We start from the raw sequence: 20,365 nt of genomic DNA, 5'->3' as shown, positions 1-20,365 counted from the left end.
AAGTAAAACATAGTAACCGTATCCTTATTTACCTATTCTCTACCTTATTTACCTATTTCCTACATGCAACTTGTACTGAGACAATGGAGGAGAGAGTCCCAGTCAGGAACAATGAGGTGGTCTCAGTGTTTCTGAGGTGAAAATGTTGGTGGGCCTCTTTCCTTCCCTAGAAATCTGGTACTTAGTAGACAGGCTCATTTTCGGGTATGATGAGAGTCCAGCTTTTAGGCTGTAGTTTCTTGTCTTTTGGTGAGAAGCAGTTAAGAAATCAGCCAAGTTAGTGACAGGGAGAGAGAAGAGCAGACTTAGAAAGCTGAAAATCAGATTGTATAATGGATTGAGTTCTTCTGAAGTGAGTTGCATGTACAATTAAACTACATGATACCAATAATCAGTGTGTTAGGTTTAGTAAGAGAGGAAAATTCTTTGACCGTGCATAAAAGCTTTCTTTTGAAGTGATAAATATGTAAAAGTTTCCATTTCTACAAATTTGTTAGTGTTAGGTTAACTTACTACCTTAAGTAAAAAAGTAAAACTATGATTGCACTTGGTATTTGACTGTATATAATTTAATGCTCTTTAGCTTGAATAAAAATGATGCAGCAGAATTTGGGACAGAAGAATTCAAGCAAAGGTCAGATATAGACATATAGATCAACGTGTATAAGTATATGTTTAGGAAACATATTGATCATTTCTGGGAAATTTCCAAGTATTGTCAGTGTATCTTCTGTCTGTCATATTATTCCTTTTTCATTGTGATGAATAAATGAGAAATGAGTTGCACAAAAGTGTTTTGCTATTGTAGGGAGCAGTGTATTAGGTTTACTAAGAGAGAAAAATTCTTTGACCATGCATAAAAGATTTCTTTTGAAATGATAAAATGTAACTCCCCTACCCCAAATTAAATTCCTTTGTTCATTTAGCTAAATATGTAAAAGTTTTGATTTCTACAAATTTGTTAGTCTTAGATTAACTTACTACACTGAGTGAAAACGTAAAACTATGATTGCACATGGTATTTGATTATCTATAATTTAATTCTCTTTAGCTTCGATAAAAATGACCCACCAGATCTTGGGACGGAAGAATTCAAGCAAAGGTCAGATATCTACAAGTAGATAAACATACATAAATATAAATGTTATGAAACAGATTGATCATTTCTGGGTAGTTTCCAAATATTGTCAGTGTACCTTCTGTCTGTCAGATTGCCCCTTTTCCATTTTGATGAGTAAATGAGAAATGAGTTGCACAATAGTGTTTTGCTATTGTAGGGAGCAGTGAAGGGAAACTCCCACATTGCCAGTGTATGAGATCCTACTACAACTGGTTGTGTTCCTTTGGTCTGATGGCAAAGACACAGAATCCTATGCATTTATTTCCTGCCATAACAATTTCTTCACAGGTGAAGAAATACAAGTGTCAGATCGAAGTGGCTACATGTTTGTTCGGTCCTTTCCATATTCTGTTGGCTATGTCCAGTTCTTTGATGGTTATAGACTTTCTGTAGGCCTAGACCTTAAATTATACATATTATTTTTATTGTGCACTAATGCCAACTTTTCAAAACTGTGGTTGTAAGGTTTGTGACAGTGTGAGTACTTTATGGGCACCATTTCGATTGGATAGACAGATGGCTCCACAGCATTATGTCAAGCTCCTTACTGCTCACATCTGTGAATACAGGGTTCGTGAATAAATTTATGTTTACAATGAAAGAGGTAGGAGACAGAGAGAGAGAGAGATCGATCATGTCCACACGTGTGTGGCAGAGTGGCAATACTCTGATACTATGGCTTCAAGTCAGGGCTCCAGGAATATTTTACTTTCTTGTTTATCACTGTATCTCTTCTTCCTCATTCACACATGCAATGCATTTTGCTCATTCAGTGGAGATGGACTTCTGCCAGAAGGAATACTCTGGAAGGCTTCATATTGCTATCCTCTGCTGTTCACCCCCACTGTAGACAGAATCACACCTGTGAACCCAAGTCTACACATCCATCTACCATTCTGGTGAAATCCTAAGGGGAACTGTCATTGAATAGGCAAGCCTAGGTAGGAGGGATCACCATGCCATCACCATAGGAGTTGCAAGGACAGGGCTCTGAGTTCAGAGTTCAGTACTGGAGAGAAGTTTTGGCAGAGACAGAGGAGATAGAGGCATAGTACATTTGACAGAGCATCTGTGTAGCATGCACAAGCTATAGTTTTCTAACCTAATATTGTTATAAATACAACATTCCTTCCCACATTGTCCTACTTAGTTTTTATATGTTTCAATTTGTCCACAGCAAAGACAGCAACTTAACCACGGTTGTTGTTCATTCAAACGAAGACATCAGTACTGCGTGAGTTAAATTTTTTTTATTTTGGGGATCATGTATAGAGTGCTTATACTTATTTTCCCCAGATAGTAGGTGAATTTCTTCTCACACATTGATACGCCTGTTTATGTTTTCATCCCATTTCCCATTCCCTAGACCTTTCCAATCAACTTGCTTTATCCCCTCCCTCTCCTATTTCAAATAAACATATGTAATATTCCGGGTAACTTTTCAGATACAATGACAATATGAGATTAACAATTAAGGGGAAAAAGGAAAAGAGAAATAACATAGTACATTAAGAACAACTATCACACAAGGTAAAGCTGTTGTTTCTGTATTCTAGAATTTTTTTCATTTACTGTAAGTTGATTCATTTTTCATCTAATTGATAAATCATTTTGGAAAATGATGGCTTTTCAGAGCACACAGGACTACTGTTCGTATCACACGTAATCATGACATGTTTTCAAACTAAGTAGAAAATGATAGAGCAGATCAAAAGACAGTGGTTCTTGATGTGCTGTGAAGACAAATACTAGCACCCAAAACCCTTAGATTAGCATTTCTCATTATAGGCCCAAATTGTCACCATACCATGAGCAAAGGAATAGCAAGGACAGGGCTCTGGGGTGAGATCTCAGTAGTGGCAGGAGTAGCAGGGACAAAAATGGTAGAGATGAAGCTCTGTTGGCAGCATTTTTGTGTTGCATTCACAAGACCTTAGTTTCCTAACTTAGTGTTCTGGAAAAAAATGCATGATTAATTCCCACATTTTCCCAGTTAATTATTGTGTGTTTTTAATATGTCCACAGTGAGGATAGTGGCTTAAGAGCTGTTATAGTTCGTTCCAATGAAGACATCAGTAGTTGGTGAGTTGATTTTTTTTGTCATGTAAGTGATAACTCGTTTTGCACAATGATATCTTCAGGGTACACAAGCACTGCTTATCAATATTGAATGTAATCATGATGTGTTTTGAAACTCAATAGAAATGATAGAACCTGTCCAAAGACACTCGCTCATGGTGTGCTATGAAGGCAACTACTAGCACCCAAAATTCTTAGATTATCACGGTGCCTGTCAGCTACTCCGAATGTGGCAAGGGACCTGGGAATCCTTTGCTGAAACCAAAAAGTAGGCCTAGCACCAGTAGCTAAGAGGTGATCCTTCTTTCTTTTGAATGCTTAAACCCTGAGAGGCCCACATTCATACTGAAGGGGAGCCTTACTTTTAGACTGCTTTTTCTTATTCCTATCTGAAGAGCAGGAGCAGCAGCAGGGAATATTAGATGATAATTAGATGATATGTAAGTCTTGAGTTCTTCTGAAGTGAGTTGAACGTGAACAAGAAGTCATTATAGACTAGAGTAGGTAGACTTGTTGGGTTATGGTATACTTTTCTTTCTCCCTCTCTCTAATATTTTTGTTTGTTTTTTATTTTTTTGGTAATTCATTAGCTTGAACTGGGTGCTGTCCCTAAGTTCTTCAGCTCAAGGCTATTAATGCTCTACCGCTTGTGCCACAGCACCACCTTGGGTTTTCTGGTGGTAAATTGGACATAAGAGTCATGGATTTTCATGGCTGGGTTGGCTTTGAACCATGGTGCTCAGATCTCAGCCCCTGAGAGATTTGTGGATCACTTTCTTTTCTAATACCATTGAAGCGTTGGAGAAAGACTCAGTCATGACAATATGCTTCAAGTACATTGTTAACATTAGTAACATATTCCTCTAGAAAACATGACGTTTGCAACTTGTGAGTCTGTAATTGATTGGACCAAAGGAGCAGATCCTATGTGCAGAAAAGTAAAAGAAACAAAAATAGAGGCTACTGAGTCTGCACAGAACTGCATGTATAAGATCAAGATCATGCATGCATCCCTGATAGTTCAGAGCCCTGTCATTGTGAAATTAGTGTCTACAATGGCACTGTGTCTTGCTCTGCCACCATGGAAGACTTGTTCTTATCCAAGTCTGTTACACACTGAAAAGGCTCGACCTCGTGCCACACATAGTATTAGAGCAAGGCAGATATTTATAATGATGGCAATAAAAAGTTGGCACAAGGAGTGGAGAACCTGGAACTTAACTAGGAAGAAAGAGGAAATTTGGACTGAGAAAACAGAGGGCCATTAGGGAGAAAACACAAAAAGCTAAGAGCACTGCTTTCACTTAGTTGTAAGTCACGAACATAAAGATTTTGTTCTATCTAATCGTCTCAGATTAAATTTTTTCCTTCCCCTAATACTCACACTTATTTGCATGGAAAAGTGGTTGATAAGTTTCAAAGTGATGGATTGACATGGGAATAAATGTTCAATAGAGGGACTACACAAAAATTCCTTGCTCCAAGTCACTCTGATGATTTCCCCAGCATGTGAATGGAGGACACTGAAGTTTTCAGATCAGAAATGAGTCTGTAGCTACTTTTTCTCATCTAACTGTAGTTACTTGGAAAAACTGGAGGTTTTGATTAGATGTGAGGAAGGTCATGGATAGTCGATGAGCCCGCCTTCCCCTTAGTGATTTGAGGCCAAATTTCTTTGGTGGCTTGGTGAGTAATGTGGTTGTTTTCTCTTTTGGAGATGACCTTGCACCTGTCCTCCTTAATGACACACTGAACTAGAAACACACTCACTCCCAGAATGCCAGTCACGCTAACTGTCATTTTTGTGTCATCAAGTGTATTTCTTCATGGTCTGAAACTGTAAGGTTGCATTTATTTCAAATCAACGTGAGAAGAGAACCAGTTATAGGGAAGAACAGTGCATGAATGTAGGACCTGCATCAGAATTTGACCCAGAATTTGAACTCTTCTGTATTCATGTGATATGTGACCATAGGTGTTTTTGTTACTTTAGCACAACTGCACATGATCCTTGTCCAGCACCTGATGATGGCAATGTGACAGAAAGGTAAGCTATAAACCAAGACAAGTGTAGAGGTGGAAGTTTATGTTCATATTATATATATATATATATGTACAGACACATGTACTCATAAGTATGCACATACATATGGCTGGAGCTGAGCACTTGGACACAAAAAACACCAACACCATGAAAGGCGTGATGCAGGGCATGGCAGAAAGTAAAGATCCTGTGTTGGAGCACCAGTGCTGCTAGGAAAATGAAAGAAGCATACATCAGGAAGGGTCAGCCTGTCATACATGCCTCTCACATGGCTGTGTGGTGAGTGGAAGTTGGATGTGATCTCATTTAGAAGCCTGCTTGGGAAGGCACTTATCTCAAGCCGTATCATTTTTATTCTAATTAAATGGTGACCGAATTCACTTATCTTCTGATTTTAGCTACTAATATGTATGGTGTCATATGAAGTAGCAATATGACATGAGCAGTGAAAATCGATTGGTTCATATGTAATCAGTTTTTTGACTAAAAATTTATGCTAAAGAAAGAATCCTTTGTGGAGCAAAGTCGAGGATCACACATAAGCTCTTCTTTAACCAGTCCTAGGTCATCTTGTGAGCCTGTCTGCCTAATTCCACATTATGGTGAGATTTTTATGAATATGACGATACTTTTTCTTCCTATGGCATTTTGTCATCAGAGTCATGTAGTTTGGTTTCTGTTCAGATTGTATAAATCTTTCACTTTTTAATAAAGATACTTTTATAATACTATTTTCTGAGGTCCTCATTGCTAGCCTATAAAGTCCTATTGTAGTAAAAATAAGAAGTTCAACAATACATCTTTCGGCATTTTGCTGCTGTTGTTAATCCATGGTCTCAAGGTACTCTGAGCTCTCCTGGAATGATCTTTCTTCTCCTGCGTTCAGTGTGCATTGATTACAGGCATGCAGAACTATAACCAGGTTGAAATCTTCTGTCTTCACAGGCCTGATATGATCAATTAGAATCATTTTCTAGAACAGATGACATGGTAGATTGCTACATGTAAAGTTTAGAAGATCAGCTTGCTAGTTAAACATTAATTATAACTAACTTGACCCAAACTGACATGGTTTCTTTTGCATTCCTTTTTATTCTTTAGCAAAACTGAAGTAGAAACCAAAAGAGTACCTACAAGTGGATTACCATTTAAAATGTAAGATAGAAAGTTCAGTGTGTGTGTGTGTGTGTGTGTGTGTGTGTGTGTGTGTGTGTGTGTGTCTGTGTATAAAGAAGCAAACATGGAGGTCACTGCATTGGCATCCAAGTGTCCATAGATTTCTTTCAACACTGTTCTTAAAGTCTTCTCACAATTAAGATTTTTTAAAAGAATTATTCTTTATTTTTCAAAGAATTTTATTTTGAAAAGGTATACAGACTTGTTTATTTGCCTCATATTCAGAACAAAAAGAGCAAGGGCCCCACCCACTGATGCTGGCTGAGATGGAAGTGTAGCATTCCTGCCATTCTTACTGGCCCACAGCAATGGGAGAAAAGCCTGCTGTCAGGAGCAATAGCTCCTTAGTGTTCTGAGGCATGTAGTGGCATAGGCTTTCTCATGTTTTCTGAGGTTCCATGTCTTCACACTTGGTTATTTTTAAATTAGCTGCACTGCTCCAGAAGCAATCAGAGGAACAATACTGGATCGAGTGTTGGGAGTCCTCATCCAATCCATCTGTTCATCTGATTCGGGTTCTACCAAACTATGTTATTGCTGTTCTTTTACTCTCAGAAACACATATGAGTCTGGATCTAGTTTGGTAACTGCCCTCTAGAGGTCCACCTTCTGTAAGGTGGGCATGTGCTTTAAGGTGACATTTTTAAGATAAGTGTCCTTGTGAGCCATGTGCTCTTTGGTGAAGGGAAATTCCTCTGGAGAAAGGTTGCAAGGTTAGTTAATTTTCTAGCTATGTCCTTTGCCATACAGAAGATCTGCAGTTTAACGCAGTCCTACTTATCTAGACATAGAGCTCCCCTATGATCCAGCAATTCCACTACTTGGCATCTACCCAACCGTCCAGAAACAAGGACATACTAAAGCCACTAGCACAACGATGTTCATTGCAGCACTAGTTACCATAGCAAAGAATGGAACCAACCCAGATGCCCCTCAGTTGATGAGTGGATCAACAAGATGTGGTATTTATACACAATGGAATTCTATGCTGCTGTCAGGAAGAACAACATCGCCCCATTTGGAAGAAAATGGAAACACTTAGAAAAAATCATATTAAGTGAAGTAAGTCAGACTCAAAGGAACATAGGCTCTATGGTGTCCCTCATTTGTCATAATCAGTAGAAACCTTGAGCTCCCCTAGCAGAGATACACAATAGAACAAAACCTAGATACATAAGTCCATGTCGTATGACACTAAATGAAAGGACCTTCAGGATATAGAAACAAAAGCCATATAATGAGTGATTGTTGTCCTTAATGTACTGTTATCTCTCATCTCTTTTGCTGTCCCTTGGTTATCTCATATTGTTACAGTATTTCACCTTGTTATCTGATATATTGTATATAGGTATATTTGGTTATTTGAAAACAGATAGGGAAGGGGGGAAAACAAGATAATGTTCCGGGGGGAGGGGAGGGAAATGGGGACCAAGACATGAGAAAGGGTATCAATGTATGTGAAGTGATGCACCTTCAATCTGGTGAATATAATGTAACCCTTCTATTAATTACAAAAAATATATGGGAAAAAAGAAATGATTGTATTACTGCATGCTATCATCCCATGATGGAATTCCAGTAGAAATAGACAGCTAGATAAACTACAGAATATATTGAAACACATAGAAGTAGAACAAAACATTTTTGAACGGTTGGTTGATGGTTATTGGAGAAATATGGGGGGATATGTAATCAAGTCTAGAAGATACCTGACAATGTGCTTTGTTTTCATCCTGTAGCGATATCTTGTCTGATACCACAACAAAACGTGATGAACTTAACAACAATGAAGGGTATGTTCTGAACATATATGCACCACTCACCTAGGTATACTTATAGATATTAACATGAATGTAGGTACAGACATACATGAAAGTATAGTCAAAGAAAGGAAAGTGATTTAGATTAGAGAACTTTCTTGGAAGTATTGATGACAATACAGGATTTTTGATATTTTTCTAAGATGCATTGGATGTAATATCTGCAGCTACCTTTCTAAAACCTTAGCTGTCTTAAGAATAAATATCAAGAATTCTTCTTATTCCTAATCTATTGTGGTGGCCAAAGCCAATTCAGTGTTTTGATGGAAGCCCCAGCAGGGTAAGAAACTACTCTGCAGGTGCTCCATTATCTCCAGCTAGAGGATACAACACCAGCATTGATCCTCCTCCTCCTACACCACCACCACCTCCTCCTCCTCCTCCTCCTCCTCCTCTTCCTCCTTCTTCTTCCTCTTTCTCTCTCTCTCTTTCCCTCCCTCCCTCCCTCCCTCCCCCCTCTCTCTCTCCCCCCTCCCTCCCTCCTTCCCTCCCCCCTCTCTCTCTCCCCCCTCCCTCCTTTCCTCCCACCCCCCCTCTCTCCCTCCCTCCCTCCCTCCCTCCCTCCCTCCCCCCCCCTCTCTCTCTCTCAGAGTGAGAAAAGACTAGTCCTTAGGGAAGTTTTAATTTGAAATACGTTTTCCTATAATGGCCCACCTCCAAGGTGTATTTCAAGCCTTAAACAAAATTCTGCCCAACTACGTGTCAGATGTCTATATCAAGAGATGATGATGAAGACACGAGAATCTTTTTGGGCCTGTGTTTATTCTGATGTATCTCATTTCATTGCTCTGGGAATTGGGTTGGCCAATATATAATGACTTGACTAGGTTTCCAGTTGTTCATGGAGAACTGACAGCTGAGGACAGGCCCCTCATATTGTATGTGCTTTATTTAGTGGATGAAAAGTCTTTTACCATCAAGTCAGGGTTAGAATTTTATGTGAAAGGTAAATATGACACTAAAGATTCAAAACTTGGTGTATGGTATATGTATGTTTGTTTCCTCATATATTCTGGATGTGAAGGTGAAAAACTCATGAAACATAAATGTAAATATTTTAGTTGTTTATTAAAAGCATTTCATTATAAAACGGGTGTAGAATATCCCTTTAAATTGATATTATACAGGACTTTGGTTTTGGTTAATCTTGTACAATGCATGTACTTTTGTTTGGATTTGCACCAAAGTTTCGGTTCCTAAGACCAACAGATTACTATTTCCCTAAAAAGGTAACAAAGCCATATCAAGAGAGACAAAATGTGACTGATTTTATTTTTATTCACATTTTACAGCAACCACATGAAGAAAATTGCAAATAAAATTCTACTGTCGCTATCATTCAGGTGGGTAAGACTGTAGAAATACAAGCAATGAAGTATGTATATAAAATATAACATCAATATTTGAAGTGAAAAGAATCTAAGAAAGTCCAAACTGAGCAACAAGACTTTCTACTGTTAAGATGTTGAAAAATAACCCATGTGTGCCTTCATACTATAATTCAATTGATCTTGGAAAATTGTCTTAAGCTGGTCTTATAACTCAGAAAAAAATGGCATTTAAGCAAGTCTATGTAATGACATATGGCTATGTGTTTTTCTACTCATGAAAGTAAGTAAATATAAGTTGGGTGCTGGTGGCTCACATCTCTAATCCTTGCTGAAAGCTGAGGATTACCACTGGAAGCCAGCTTGGACAGGAAAGTTCTTGAGATTCTTATCTCAAATAAATGACCCAGAAAAAGCCAGAAGTGGCATTTTGGCTCAAGTGAGTTTGCTAGTCTTGAGCAAAAGCAGCTCAGGGACAGCACCTAGAGTACAAGGCTCAGGAATGGAAAAGGAAGAAGGAAAGACAGAAATACTGGAAGAATGAGAGGAGGGGTGTGAGGGAGAGGGAGAGGGAGATTGCGAGGGGGAGGGTGTGGGAGAGGGAGAGGGAGTGCAAGGAAGGAAGGAGGGAAGCAAGGAAGGAAGGAAAGTAGGAAAGAAGAAAACAGGGAAAAGTATGGAGGGAGGGAGGAAAGAAGGAAAGTAAAAATAAAGGAAAGAATAACAACGAAGTGTTAAACTTTTGGAAGTATAGGTTGTATTCTAATAACTCCCTTATTTATGTGATTCCTCCATTCTGGAAACACGTTCCTTAGGCTTCCACTCTACATATGAGAATAATTTTATACTGTGCCTTAGAGTACATAAAAATTAATAGTATTTTCATTTGAATTTCAGTTTTAAAGACTTTGAAATCTTCTCAATTCATCGTCATAACGACATAAACGATACAATCAACCAACGGGTAGTTTGTTTAAAATATGTGACAGAAAGGCTTCAAAGCACTTGGAGTTCAATTCCATAAATATGTATGGAATTGAATTCTTTTTCATGTGTCCATAGCTGCGCAAGTAGTACCCCCAAATAAATAATCATATACATGTTAAAATCCTCAATAAAAGTCTTAGGATCCAAGTGGGCATTAGTCGTTTTAGGGCCTCATGCTTCCTGGACAGGCATTTTACTGACTGAACTAGACTTCTAGCCCTTCCTACTTTCTTATTTCTGAGATAAGGTTTGGCTTTTTGCTCTGACTGACCTGGACTTCAGTAGGAAGACTGAAGTTGCCTTATTGACCTGGCTGGGACAAGAGGCTCACATCATCACACCTAGCTTGTCTTGTTGAAGTGGGTTTGTGGAATTTCTTTGCTGGGGCTGGCCTTGACCTGGTATCCTCCTCAGTCTCATGAATAGCTAATATCATAGCTATGAACCACCGCACACAGGCAGGTGGTCCTTCAAGCGCTTAGGTCAGTTATGCCTTCACTGAGCTTTAACTATTACAGTCTGACAAAGATTCAGATTGATGACTTTTAATGTGCTAAAAGAAACTGAGAGATTCATCTTCAGAATTTATCAATATTTAAAGAGTTTATACTGACAGACTAGTCATTTCATTTCCATTTTTGTTCTAGCTTGCAGTTATTGTGTGGTTTCTACATACCCTCCAGTATACTGTTTAGGAGGGAATGTTGTTCACTATTCAGTGCTTCTATTGGATAAACAACTGAACGATGTTTTTAGATAGGAATGCACTAATTCTTCATACCACTGGCCACTATAATCTTAAATAATGTCTTTTTAGCATCTGACATATAGTTTTAGGAATTGTTGAAATGTGGTGCCAAACTCTCATTGTCTTTATTTATTTTAGGATTTTGGCAATACTACTGATTTTTGTCGATCTTGGTCTAATGGTAACAGATATCATAGTTACGACCAGCAAACTACATATTCCATTAGAGTATAGAACAATTTCCCTTCTGATTGCTATATTTTTCCTTTTGGATGTTGTTCTACAATTATTTGTGACAGGGTAAGTTTTATTCTCTCTGAAGCCTAAATCTGAAGAACCCTACTGAGACTGGCTCCCCCACCAAGTAGCTCAGGCTCACTATTTCCCTTAACTGTGTGCTTGAAACTCCCATTTATCTCCTTGATTTACATAAAATAACATTTATTTGCCAGTCCTGGTGCTTGAACTCAGGGCCTGAGCGCTGTCCTTGGACATTTCTCAAGGCTAAAGAACTACCACTTGAGCCACAGCACCACTCCCAGTGTTTTTCTATATATGTGGTGCCAAGGAATTGCACCAGGGTCTTGGTGCATGATAGCAAACATTCTACTAGGACAAACTCACAGCCAAATTTTTTTCAGGATACTAAATTAATTAGAATATCAATCTAAACAAATGTGTGCCTCTTGAAAAGCATTCTTGAAGCCAAGGCCCAAACCCAGATTTTCATTGAGTAGCTTTAATTAGTTTTATATTGCTTGAGACACTCTCATGGAGTAGTTGAGAAAAGTCTTTGAACAGATAAAGCTTAAAGGGATTTACCAAAAGGGACCAGGTAATATGTCAATGTGTATGTTAAGAAGGAGAAGTATGAGTGCCAGGAGTCTGTCTTAATGGTGGAATGCCTGCCCAGCATGCAGAAAGACCCAAGTTCAATTCCTCGGTTCCACATATAGAAAAAGCCAGATGTGGTGCTGTGGCACAAGTAGTAAAGCTCTAACCTTGAGAAAGTCCAAGGACAGTGTTCAGGCCCTGAGTTGAAGCCCCAGGACTTGAGAAAAAAAAAAGAAGAAGAATCTGGGCCCAGTGTCTCATGCCTGTAATCCTAGCTACTCAGGAAACTGAGATCTGTGAATCACAGTTCCAAGCCAGCCCAGGTGCTAAAGTCTGTGAGATTCCTACCTCCAGTTAACTACTAGAAAATCAGAAGTGTTTCTCTGGCTCAAGTGTTGCATGGTATCTTTGAGCTAAATAGCTCAGGGACAGTACCCAGTCCCAGAGTTCAAGCCCCATGACTGTTAAAAAATAGAAGGAGAAGTATATACTTGAGGTCTATAGATCAATACTTTGATTCTGACTGGAATTTCAAGTAACGTTTGATAGTATGTGAAATACTAGATACTGCACTCTAAATAGTCCTGAGTTCATTGAAAGGAAAAGTTTCAATGAAAGCATCTGCAGGTGATGTGGAGATTGCTTATCTCATTAGTGAGATGTAGCAAGAAAGAAATAGATTGCTTCCCTTTCCTGCTTGCTGGTTTTCTGAAAAGTAGGGTGGGTGAGGCAAGCCTTGGGGATGGGCTGCTGGGCGAGTCAGGCACTAGGTTTCCTGGCCTCCCTTTCTCCAAGTCATTTCAGAAGGCAGTGTATGTTCTTTCCTGAGGACTTGTTCTCCTTCTTCTCTTGAGCTAAGGAGAGTTATTCACTGCCAGGTTAGTCTGATCCTGACAGACTGCCTCAGAGTGTGAAGATGCTTTTCCTGGAGGACTAGTGGGCACCTCTGCAGGAGTCAGTGGTGGAAAGGAGTCTGGTAGATGGATGTCTGTCTTTGTCCTTTTAAGGACACAGCAGCCCATTGGGATTCCATTGTGGGTGCAAGGACAGATTATGAGTTCAGAAGCGCAGTTCCTACCCATCTCATATGCTACTCCCATATTGATCTGGGGATAGTATGATGTACTGAAATTGTTGCTCAACAGAACTGTACACTTGCACTTGTCTTCTTCCAACTCCATTGGAGAAGGCAGTGCATACCTCTTGTCCAATGGCTGGGGTACATGGCTTATTCATTAAGCTTTGATTGTCATCAGGTATGCAAGTATGTAATAATACAAATTTACTACTTGAATACCTTCCACCAGTATTATGTTTTCTCTTTCCCAAATCCAGTCCATCCATTTCATAGAATCTATTACAATAACAATTTTAATGAAGTTGAGTCAAGTACTTTTTGCTCTAAAGATTTTCCTCTATCCTCTTAAAGAAGATAACCATTTTTTTAAACTTTCTCCTACAGGAAAAAGCATTATTTTTCAGATTTCCTCAATATTACAGATGCTGCCATCACTATCATTATTTTATTTATGGACATCACATACATATTCTTTAATGCTACATTTTTTAAAGATATCCAAAGGTAGGAAACCCATGACTTAACTGTCACACTTTTCTTTCATTTGTTCCTTAATTTGTGCTTATTCTTGTCTTAAATTGTGTATATTGAACTGATTTCTGTTTAAGTTCTGAACCTGATACATTTTTTTGAAAATAAAATATTAGGGATGATGACATGGATTGAGTGGTAGAGGCCTACTTAGCAAGTGTAAGAACCTGATTTCAAGGGACTGTAACACAAAAATGGAAGAACAAATGAAGGGAAAATGATACATTTTCATACCCTTGAGATCTAAAAAAAGACAGCATTTAAGGCCAGTTAAAGGTGTCTTCACTAAAGTACTTCCATTGGATATAGGAACTGGAACATCATTTTGAAATCCCCCCTTGATGATCTACTAATCTGCTTTTCCTAATATTGCAAGTGTATTGACTTGAACATGTATGAAGTTTCAGTGGCTCTAGTTATACTTCTCTAAAAAATAGCCGATGGAAACCAGGAAATCCCGTATATGGCAACCCACATAATGGATTTTTGCAATGGCAGTTTGGTAAAATGAAGAATGTTAAGGCAAAGTTAAAGCAGTAAGGGATTACTAAGTAATATGTGTATGGGTGTGGCTGTCTGTCTGTATCTGTGTCTGTGTCTGCCTCTGTCTCTATCTCCCTTTCCCTAAATGAGATAGAAAAATACCAATGTACATTGGAGGGCTAATGTTAGGAGGCTTTTAGCTATATTCATTAGAAGTCAAAGAAATAGATTCTTTCTTACCAAAGTTTCTGAGAGGTCCAGTGTGATCCCCAAGTAAATATTGCTTTGGCTAGGATTTGGATCTTGAAAATAACCTCAATCCATATGGTCCTTCAATGGGCAACCTCAACACCACTTGAGACCTTGGTAGCAAGACAACACTTGAGGTAGCAGCTACAGCAGCTGAATCAACATGGATCGGAGTCAGAGTCGTGGTCATGGCCAGAGGTAGCATGAAGGATGATAAGGACAAGAAAAGGAAATATGAAGTACCTGTACCAACTAGAGTGGAGAAATAGAAGAAGAAAACGAAGTGACCAGATGCTGCCAGCAAACTGCCACTGGTGACACCTTACACTCAGTGTCGCTTGAAATAACTGAAGTTAGAGAGAATTAAAGATTATCTTCTCATGGAAGAAGAATTTCGTAGAAATCAGGAACAAATGAAGCTATTAGAAGCAAAGCAAGAGGAGGAAAGATGGAAGGTGGATGACCTGGGGGGGACCCTGATGTCGGTAGGCACCTTGGAAGAGGATCACTGATGACATTTGTGCCATGGTGTCCACATCTGTGGGCTCTGAGCACTGTGTCATCATCCTTTCCATCCTGGACAAGAACCTGCTGGAACCAGGCTGCTCAGTCCTGCTCAACCACAAAGTGCATGCGGTGATAGGGATGCTAATGGATGACACGGTCCCCCTGGTCACAGTGATGAAGGTGGAGAGGCTCCCCAGGAGACATATGCAGATATGGGTGGCTTAGACAACCAAATCCAGTATATTAAGGAATCTGAGGAATTGCCTCTCACTCATCCTGAATATTATGAAGAGATTGGTATAAAACACCCATCATTCTCTATAGGCCACCTGGCACAGGTAAAACTGTTGGCTAAAGCAGTAGGAAATGAAACATTGGCCACTTTCTTGAGAGTGGTGGGCTCACAACTTATTCAAAAGCACCTAGGCAACGGGCCCCTACTTGCATGGGAATTGTTTCGAGTTGCAGAAGAACACGAACCATCCATTGTGTTTATTGATTAAATTGATGTCATTGGCACCAGAATGTTAGATTTGGACTCTGGAGGTGAGAGAGAAGTTCAGAGAACCATGTTGGTGCTGTTAAGCCACTTGAATCGTTTTGATTCAAGGGGGGATGTGAAAGTGATCATGGCCCCAAACCAGATAGAAACTTTGGATCCAGCACTGATCAGACCAGGCTGCATTGACAGAAAGATTGAGTTCCCCCTGCCAGATGAGAAAAAAAAATAAGCTCACCTTCCACATTCATAAAAGCATGACTGTCCTGGCAGACAACGTGACTAGATGACTTGATCAGGGCAAAGATGATCTCTCTGGGGCCAACAATGAGGCAATCTGTACAGAAGCTGAGCTGATGGCCTTGAGGGAACGCAGAGTGAAAGTAACAAATGCAGACTTCAAAAAATCTAAAGAAAACCTTGTTTATTCAAAACAAGAAGGCACACCTGAGGGGCTCTATCTCTAGGAACCACAACTGCCTCAGGAAAGTGATGGGAGTTTTCCTGGCTGTCCACTGGGAAGCCATGAGTGCCTGCCCAGTGGAAACCATGGGTCAGATGATTTTACTAAAAATTCCCCTTTGTCTTAGGAAATGTGGCTTATAGGTCGCACATCTGGCAATTTCTGTTGTCTATGCTGTGCAGCACTCTGCTTCCCAATAAAGTGCGTTTTTCAGAAAGAAAGATAGAAAGAAAGAAAGGAATAAAGGAGGACGGAAGGAAGGAAGGAAGGAAGGAAGGAAGGAAGGAAGGAAGGAAGGAAGGACAGAAAGGAATGAAGGAAGAAAAGAAGAAAGAAAGAAAGAAAGAAAGAAAGAAAGAAAGAAAGAAAGAAAGAAAGAAAGAAAGGAAAATAAGAAAGAAAGAACACTTCAGGCTCCACCCTAGACCACTGAATTGGTAGCTCTGGGATCTGTGAACCATGGTTGAAGCAGTTCTGCCAAATGAATCTTGTTGGACATGTCCACACCTTTGTGTTTCTGAATGGAGGAGAAACACCAGCCAGTATGGTTGGAAAGTATTGCAACCTGTTCCCTGCCTGATATGCATGTACTAGCTGTAGGGAGCCTCTGTTACTAAAAGGAATAACACCAATGTACAAACAATCAAAGTTCATTTGGGGGGAAGATGAAAACTAAAATAGTCTATAAATCTGAATGAACTCGTTACTGTTTGTCCAGACAGTAATTTCTCAATCTTAGCATTACTGATATTTTGAGAAGATAGTTATTACTTGGGTAGGGAAGAGAGGACAAAAACATCCTATCATTCTTCCTAGATTCATATTTATTGTAGGGTGTTTAGCAGCAGTCCTAGATGTGATTAGCACCTGCATCCATTTGGTTGTGACTACCAAGTATGTCCATATGTTACCCAGGGTCCTCTGGGATGAGGGGTATAACTGACTGTTAGAGCACTAGAGCAGAACATGGAGGCCATGGGGGTGGTGCAGAGCGATGTAACATATGTACACAGATTTAAACGTATGTATTGATGAACTCTTCTCTTTCTGAACTAAAAGTATGTATCTATAAATTTTTAGAATGATTGTATTCTTTCGGCTTCTGAGGCTGATAACACTTATGAGGATCTTTCACCTTGCAACTCAGAAAAGACATCTAGAAAAATTAATCAGAAGACTGGTAAGTGGGCAGGACATGTTTGCTTCCCATCCTGGTAAAAGTTTTAGGTAGCAATATCAAATTCTTTGTGGTTGACTTCTGTTTTACAGCTTCATCATTTTTGTTCCTCCCAGGTGTCTGGCAATAAGAGACGATATGCCAAGGATGGATTTGACCTAGATCTAACTTACATCACTGGTTTGTGAAACTTAACTGTTGATTGACTTCTCTTAATTATAGTACTGTTTTTTGAAACTTGTCATGTGATTGACTTATGTTTAATCCACATTTTCCTTTGAAGTAAGAATATTCCCTTTGATTTTCCCAAACCACAATGTTTTTTATCTAAGGCACATTGGTTTATGCTTTTTGTTTTTGATTTGTTACTACGTTGGCTTCTTTGGTGGTTCTGGGAAAAGAACTCAGTCTCTTGCTTGCTTGGGAGGCTCTCCTACTTCTGCCACACCACTAGCACTTTTTATGTAATTGTTATTTTCAAGGTAGGCTCTTGCTCTCTGTCCCAGCTTTTCTGAGCTACAGTTCTCTACTTGTATGCCATTGTACCAAGCCATTTATTGAGATGAAGTCTTTCCATGTTCCTCAGATCTTTGCCTCCTGAATAGCTGATTTCCAAGACTGAGCCAAAAATGCCTAGCTTTTTTGCTTTCTCTGTCTTCTTTTTTGTTTCTCTTCTTTCTTCCTTTCTCTGTCTCGCTTACCTTCTTTTCTTTCTTCTTTCCTTCCTTCCTTTCTATACTCTCAAAGTATTTTTCTCAATGATTTCATAGGCTACTGTGTTATGGTAATAGATTGGTAGATTACATCTGGGCACAGGTAATCTCATTGATTTCAAACCAAGACTCCCTGGTGGTTAGACAGTAAATACGATGCAATTTCAAGTGGCTCCATTAAAATTTCACTTATTATTTATTCAGTTTTGTTAGCTATCTAAGCATCCAAGAGAAAGAGACCTTAATCTTCTAAAATCCCAGAGAACAAGTTCATTATCCATGAGGTCAGGTTTGCTAAGGGAAGAGGGCTTCAAACACTAAGTTCCTGTTGAGCCTAAGGATATTATGATATTGCATAGCTTATTTATTTACTTTTGTATTGTATTGTCAGTCCTGGGGCTTGAACTCAGAACTTGATAACTGTCCTTGAGCTTCTTTTGCTCAAGGCTAGCACTTTACCAGTAGAGCCACACTGCCACTTCTGGTGTTTTCTGTTTATGTTGTCCTGAGGAATCCAACTCAGAGTGTTTTTGCATGCAAGCCAAATGCTCTGCCACAAAATCACCTCCCTAGACCTCTATTGCTTCATCTTAATGCATCATCTTGGTTATATCACTATCATATCAACTCTTCTTGTACTCTGAGAAAAGAACCTGGATAGATGTACAAATAATTTTTGTTATTATTGTTGTTCCCATCTGTACTGACTTTCCTAATAGGGATTCTTTTGCTTTCCAGACCGTCTTGTCGCCATGTCATTTCCATCCTCTGGGATACATACATTCTATAGGAATCCAATGCAGGTAAGCATATGTGTGCAGCACAGAGTGAACTCTATAGACTCAAGAGCTTAGTGTTGACCCAGGCAAAGCAGTGTTCTACCATTTTATTCTTTCTGGTGAAAAATCATAAAAGCATGGTATCAACTTGCTTTTGTTTATGCGAAGCCCTGGAGGTCCTACTGATTAGTAAGAGCACCCATTTATTTATCTCAAGATAGAGTGGTTTGAACATTTGGATGGGGCTTAATGGAGTGGTTCCAATGATTAGATACAGGACTGGCTACTTCACTGGGCTGATCTGGGCATCTCTGATGAGTTGCCGCTCATCTGAGGACTAGCTAATCTGAATTGGCTTTTCTGATTGCCTCTCTGTTATTATGTCTCTTCTCCCAGGCAGCTAGATCTTGGGGACCATTGAGATGGCCTTAGGAACAGCAAGCAAATGAATGTAATTACATTAAGACTAAGTCTTCAAGTGAGCATGGGTGGCCTTGAATTCATTAGCTAAGACAAAAATGAATTACAAGAGCAGTCTGGATTCAAGGATCAGAAAATAGGCTCCATCACAGGATGAGAGGAATTGTGTCCCCATATGTAGTCTTTCAGGGAGAAGAAAGCCATGTCTAAAAATATATATGTTCTTTCACATAGATTCCCTGATAATTAAATAAGGGAAATCCCACTTTTGGCTCTGTAAGTGACTAACTTAATTTTAAGCCCCTTGAAGCTCCTTACTAAGAAAGTACATAAAATTTTGGGTTAGGGATATATGTACATATGTATTCACATACAGTGAATTCCTGTAGTAATTCCTACTGTTTTTCCTTAATGAAATATAATTGGAGATCTGTGTATGGGTTCATATATAATGTATTTACATTCAGTGGTCAATGACAGGAAATGCTCTGATGGGTGATCACTCAGTGTGTGAACATCAATGAATGTACTTGAAGTAAGTTCCTGGAATTCTCAGCAGCTTCATCCCATAAGAGTACTGTTGTGTAAGCTGGGCATCAGTTATCCAAACATAGCCTCAGGACTAAAGGTCTCTTTCCACACACAAGGCAAATAATAAATGCTCCACAATTCTTATGAGACAAGCGAGCAAGTCCTAGTAGTAGAGTGCTTTCCTAGTATGCATGAAGCCCTGGGTTCCATTCCTTGGTATCACATTCACAGAAAAATCCAGAAGTGGTGCTGTAGCACAAGTGGTAGAGCCCTAGCCTTGAGAAAATCCAAGGAGAGTACCTGGCGCTGAATTCAAGCCCCAGGATTGGTAAAAAAAAAAATAGTGTAAGAGAAAATGTAGAACCTCACTCATCATCAGAAAAATGCAGGTGGAAACCACAATGTGATAGCACTGCAACATTCCACAAGCATGACAATTATTGAATAGTTAAGAGGTAACACATGCTAGTAAACTTGTGGAGAAAGATGGCCCATGGCAAGCTATTGATGGGGATATCAGTTAGCATAGACATTCAAGAAAACAGTGTGAAGATTCTCAAACAAATCACACTTCAATGATCCTGGGATCCAATCATACCTCGAGTGGGTATTGATGCGACTTAAAGAGATCATTATGTGGCAGACACATATGTACCCCTGGTTAAAACTCACTGCTCAGCAGTGAATAGCCAAGGGATGAAATCCACCTCTTAAGTTTCCATTCCAAGGTGAATGTTGTGGCACCTCTACATGATAGTGCATTGTTTACTCCTGCAAACAACTGTCTTTGTCAATAACA

The 20,365-nt window shown here is 39.3% G+C and overlaps 2 long non-coding RNA genes and 1 pseudogene across 2 annotated transcripts; all 3 read left to right on the top strand.

Moving 5' to 3' along the window:
- The first annotated feature begins 5,191 nt into the window (after positions 1-5,191).
- Positions 5,192-9,583, top strand: LOC150057204 (uncharacterized). The gene is made up of 4 exons (XR_016537062.1): positions 5,192-5,246; positions 6,345-6,398; positions 8,159-8,212; positions 9,532-9,583. It is a non-coding gene; the product is annotated as an uncharacterized LOC150057204 (long non-coding RNA).
- Positions 9,584-11,365: 1,782 nt separating this feature from the next.
- Positions 11,366-18,624, top strand: LOC150057202 (uncharacterized). The gene is made up of 4 exons (XR_016537061.1): positions 11,366-11,602; positions 13,599-13,718; positions 17,027-17,303; positions 18,575-18,624. It is a non-coding gene; the product is annotated as an uncharacterized LOC150057202 (long non-coding RNA).
- LOC150057203 (26S proteasome regulatory subunit 4 pseudogene) lies at positions 14,641-15,950 on the top strand (annotated as a pseudogene).
- Positions 18,625-20,365: the final 1,741 nt, after the last annotated feature.

This window comes from Megascapheus bottae, chromosome 11, assembly GCF_031878675.1.
Source record: "Megascapheus bottae isolate mThoBot1 chromosome 11, mThoBot2.hap1, whole genome shotgun sequence".
In the NCBI taxonomy this organism is placed as follows: Eukaryota; Metazoa; Chordata; class Mammalia; order Rodentia; family Geomyidae; genus Megascapheus; species Megascapheus bottae.
This window is presented reverse-complemented; position numbering and strand designations above follow the sequence as displayed.